Below are 5,923 nucleotides of genomic sequence, written 5' to 3' on the forward strand. Positions count from 1 at the left end.
GTTGTTGTTGTTGGTGGTGGTGGTGGTGGTGTGGCCTTTGGACATGTCACCTAACCCACAGCTCTCTCCGGCCCCTTCCTCTATTCCCTTGTGGATCCCTTAACGGGGCCCAGTGGTTCGTAGTTGGAAGAAACGTATGCTCTCACCCGGCCTTGAAGGGAGAGGCCATCTCCTATTCAGAGTCTCTGGTCTGGTTTGGGTGTCTGATATTTTGGCTTTTGCAGCGTTTGTGCCTCTCTGACTTCCAGAATTACTTACCAGACTTTTCTTTTCTTTTTTTTTTTTTATGTATTTGTAAATTGGTAATTCAGAAAACAAATAAATTCATACATGATGAATGAATACAATAATTTTCATACATTTTCCACCAAAGGACGTCATGCTGTGGTTCAGCTTTCGCAGAGGTTCACGTCCCGGCTGTCAAGCAATCACAATTACTATATATTTGTTGGCCACCTCCACGACTCGGCCTGAAAGTGGTGCTCAGTAACTTATCGCCCCGTCCCTAACCTTTCTGGGCAGAGGGAGCATCCATCATCTTAAAGTGCCATCTATTCCGGTCCACCTTCAGTTGAGGTGGGGGGCCGGGGGGCGGTGCGGCTGAGCCAACGTGTGTGTGTATTGTGTGTATTGTGTGTGTGTGTGTGCGTGTATGCGTATGCGTGCCTGCACAACTTATGGGCTGTCAGCATAAAGTGCAGAGCCTTGCCGGAAACTGACATCCACTGAATGACTGACAGTGACATTGCACCATTATGTTCTCTATATGTGTGTCTGCATGTTTGTGTATAATTATGCACATTAAACTTTCCCTCAGTCGTAAGTTATATTTCTCTCTTTGCCCCACAGCAACCTTTTATTTTTTTTAATGCTCTTCATGTAGCAAGAGATGCGCAGCGTTACAACTTATCATGATGATGGCTTCATCACTGTCATCTAGGAATGTGGCTGGCATATTAAACAAGCCGTCTTTGCTCATTGTCATCGTAATGGCTTTCATCTTTTCCCAAGACCCCAATTTGTACATGCTAATGTCCCGCTATACAGTCTCATTCATATCTTGTGCACAAAAACATATTAATTTTCCTCTTGGTGTCACCAAAAACCATAAAGAAGTTAAAATTGTGCTGTCATCCTGCAGCTGTAATGGTACACCTCATTCTCTTTGCTTCTCAGTGCAGCTCTTATTCTCAAATTTTCACCCACATGACTCCTCCTCCTTCATTTCTCCTTTTTCTTTTTTACTCAGTTTTTTCACACTTTCACATATTCTTGCCTCTCCTCTACACTTGTGGTCCCTCACTCTCCCCCCCCCCCACCCGACCCTCCTCTTTCCCATCAGCACCCGGGGACTGATGAATGCGTGGCCTCCTATTGATCGCGATGGGTGATGGATGATGGCTGGGAGATGAGTGATGGGGTGCAGGCAAAGGTGCCAATAAGGGGGCAGCCGGAGGGTGGGGTCTCCCCTACTGGTGCTAATGGGAGAAGACTAGGAGAGACGGACGCTGTGGCAACCGCGGCAACCGCTCAGCCCCGCCTCCTGAACCCCAGTCACGCGAGGTGCTGCGTTTCAGCTCTACTTTGCATTTTCTGTTTCTCACTGAGCACCTACGGGTCACGCCTGCATGTCCCGTTTTAGATACGCATTGCTTTGCATCCCGCGTGTGTTTGAGGTTGCAGAAAGTGTTGATGCGTTCGGATATGTATGACCATGAGTGTGGGAGGAAAACGGAGGCTGTTTGAGTGTGCATGTGCGTGGGTGGTTGCAGGGTGTGTGTGTGTGTGTGTGTGTGTGGGTGGGGGGGGGGGGGGTGTGGACTGCCCAAGTGGTGGTTAGTACGAAAAGATGATGGATGATGGGGCAGGAGGGGAAGACTGCTCTGCAGCTGCAAATTGATATCCCAGCAAATGTTTTTGTCTGCTGTGAAAAATGGTGCCGCAACTCTCATCTCCACTACACCCCCACCCCACCACCCCCTCCTTCGTCTTTCCTCGGGCTTCTCCCTCTGCAGTGAATCACGCCATGCAATCCATTTCCAACACCCAGCGCTTTACTTCCCGCTCCCCAGTATCCTGACAGCGCCTGATCACGGCTCTGGCCTCCTGCCTTTTTCTTCTCACATTGTGTACCTGGCTTTTATTTCCCTGTTGCCATAGAAACCTGCCCTGGATTATCGTTCAGCACCCCTCATCCCTCATCCCTTTTCTTTGCCTTGCCCCTTCTGGCACAGCATTTAGAGAAAACTACCGATCAGAGTGAGCTATCAATTGTTGGCTATTACTGTAGCAGTTGGGGGAGGAATGAAAGCAAAATCAAAGTCGTCCTCCAGGGAGACGGAGGCCGACTCTCTAATTGAGTTGGATGAGGTGGAAGTTTGGTCAAAGAACCACACAGTTTAGAAAAGCTATGCTATGCAGGTTTTTCAAATGTACACTCTTTAAAAAAAATATTTCTGGCAGTTGCTTGGAATGGTTTTGAAATTTGATTTGAATATGAAAACACATTACTAGTAAACAAGTGAGTGAAAGATTGTTTTAATAACATCAAGTATGAATTGAAATGAAGAACAGTATATTCAGTGATAAAGAATGCACAAAGTACCTTGTACTTTTGGATGAGGATATATTTGGTTGGAAGAAAATAAATTAAATAGATTTAAAAGACCATGCCAGTGTTCATGCAAATCTTCCCTCAAACTGACAAACTGTTTATATTTCAAACATTTTCTGACCATTTTTGACTGCTAAGCAGCTCTATACATTTTCTTTCCATCACAGGCAGTCAAACCTTTCTGTACACCATGAAAGTTAATTAGCAGAAGGATAAAAAAAAATTGCTGAAATCATGTAAATGTCAAATCTGCATTACCTCATCACAATAAAGTAAATGTGACAAAAAAAAAAACCCCACAAATTAAACATGTTTTAAAGGTCTGCTACTTCATTTCATTTAAAAAAAAAAAATTTTTTTATTTATTTAATAATTATTAGCTCTGTTGTAAAATATACAGGATTTTTAGGATTATGTAGGAAACTCAAAATGTGCTTTACAATTTCACGTGTATTAAATAGAACTAGTGGTCCTGGTCTTTGTAGTTTTTGCCATCATTACTATCAATAATAATGACATTATTCTCAACTCATTGATTTCTAAGATTGAGGAATGATTGCAGGGAAAGAAAAACACATTTTGTGACTTATTTGGAAGAGAAAAAAAGGAGAATAATAACTCAAACTCAGACCAGCTTCCTGGGTCGACTGTGACCCATCCTACCAACCCGGCGCTGCACAGCTTCCCGTGCAATACGTGACCACTAATGACATTTCAGATTTGTTTACAACTAATCAGCCACAACATTAAAACCACTGGCAGGTGAAGTGCACAACATTGATTATCTCATTACATTTGCACCTGTCAAGAGGTGGGCACTTTGAGGCAGCAGGTGAACAATCAGCTCTTGAGGTAGATGTGTTGCTGGAAGGGAAAATGGATGAACAAAAGGACCTGAGTGACTTTGGCGAGGGTTCAATTGTGATGACTAAGGCTTTGTTCAGACTGCAGGTAAATTAGATTTGTTTCTTTAAGACAGACTGTCCACGCTGGTATTTGCAAGTGAGCGAATCGCATTTAGTGTCTCCAGCCTATCTGCATTGGTTGCTGTGGTAACAATATACTTACAGCTACGCTGGTGATTAGGTGACCATTTATTTCAGCTTCTGTCCGTGGATGTTGTTCTCGTTGTCTTCCACAGTGCCAAAATACACACTCTGAGATAACTCTGCTTGGTCATGTAGATTTTGCTCAGTCTGTCAATATGAAAACAACGTCATCATTGTGTGGCGTGTTGTGAGCGAAGCAAGAAATTGCATTTCACGTGTTTTTTTTTTTTTGCTGTCCAGACTTAAAAAAAAAGTCTGAACAAGGCTGAGATGACTGGGTTGCATCTACAGAGCAGGTCTTATGGCGGGCTTCCCAGCATGCCGTGGTCAGTAGTACGTACCAAAAGTGGTCAAAGAAAGGACAACTGGTGAACCAGTGACTGGGTCGTGGCTGCTCGAGGCTCAGTGATGCATGAGGGGATTGAAGGCTGACCCGTGTGGTCTGATCCCACAGAGGAACTACTGGAGCACACATTTCTGAAAATCTTAATGCTGGCTATGAGAGAAAGGTGTCAGAACACACCGTGTTTCTTTCTTATCTTTTATCCTTTTTATTTGGGTTTAATGTGAACACAGTATTCTCAGTCTCTGTAGGTTCAAAGCCAGAAGGACACAGTCAGATGGAATATCAGAAAGGGCCGTATACTTTATGGTTCTGGGGGGAAAATCAAGTGTTGGGGATGAGAAATGAGAACATAATGTTGGGAGAAAGGGATGAGAGAGTTGGGAGATAACAGGGGAATAACCGGGAGAGATAGGGATGAGCTCACTTCTTTTGCAGTGCTTAAGGAGAGAACCATCTGCAGGAGAGATTGTGACTCAGATTAGGAGTGAGGCGAGGCTCCAGTGGAGAGGATTACGGCTGCGAAACAGAAGCAACACTAATAGAGGACAATCCAGCTGCCTGGAATGAGCGCGGCCACCCACCCAGGAAGGCACACAAGCAAGAGAGAAAAAAAGACACGCGCATAAAATACACATGTACACTAAAAGTGGATTTTGCTAGAGTTCTGGGGATGAACACCAATGAGGCAACGGGCCAAGAGCAGTATTTTGGGAGACAGGTGATAAATATCTATCTGTGAAGACGTCATAAATAAGGCTGATAATTTTTAAATGCGACTTGGTCTTCTTGTGGATATTATAAGGAGGATGTTTTTGGCATTTTGCCTTCAATGGGTTGTTGCAGAAAAGTCGGGAATGACATGCAGCAATGTTTCGCTGGCCAGGGGTTGAACCAGAGACTCTGCTGCTGGAGGCAGATTGTGTCATTTATGTTATAGATGTTCTCGTGCTTTCAACATAACACTAACTAAATCATCAATAAGTGACTGAAAAAGGTGCCAAAATGTCACCAAATGCCTTTATACTACCTCTTTTTCAGTGATTCAAAGAATTAAAGAGCAGCAGAGGTTTTACTATAGCTACATACTCTAAATCTGAGGTTAGAGTCGGACTATCTTTGGCTCCAGGATATGTCGTAACTCTAATCCTAGTTCACTAACTGGGCTGCCCAGTAAAGGGGCCAAGAAGCCTACTCCCGTAAAACCAATCTCTCTGACATCTGGGCCTCTGCCTTTCTCTGGGCTCCAGACAGATGTTGGATGATTGTTAAGCTCCCAAGGTTCTTAAGAGAGCAGAAGTGAGAGTTGCCCACGGTTTGACAGTGCTTACAGAATAACAAAATAAAATCTGTGAATGAATCGGCCTGCTGAAAGCTTATGTGGAGTCTTTGGTTTTGAAAATAATTTCGGTATCATTTGCTAGATGGTGTTAAACTGTAAATTAAGGGCTCTGGCTTCCTCTGGCGTCACCGAGATGTTCTCAGTATTTTTTACTTGGAATTTAGAGAGTTTGCCGAACATGAGTGCATTTTAGCCACGTTAGAAGTGTTGCCCTGTCGGGATCGCAATGAAAGGTCAATCCACCACTTCATGCATCGAAATATAAAATAAAAAAACGAGCGATGAATTGCCGTGATTTTTGGTACAGAGATTCATGAGAAAGAAAACTACATTCTTTGACTTTTCTTCTAAGACGACTACGAGATAAAAAAAAATAAAAAAAATCTTTTTTTTTACTATTATGCCTCATCACTATTGAATGGATTGTCATTTTAATTTGTTAATTTGGTACAGGCATTTGTAGTGTTTGAATGATTTTGATGGTTCCCTGCATTACATCAATGCCACCACTAGGCCAAAGATTTTAAATACCTAATAAAATGAATTTTATTTACCGGTTGACGTGAAGAGTCCAC

Source organism: Brachyistius frenatus, unplaced genomic scaffold (assembly GCF_029030835.1).
Source record: "Brachyistius frenatus isolate BFR_SWC_R1_liver_20210118 unplaced genomic scaffold, ASM2903083v1 Contig_94, whole genome shotgun sequence".
NCBI lineage: Eukaryota > Metazoa > Chordata > Actinopteri > Embiotocidae > Brachyistius > Brachyistius frenatus.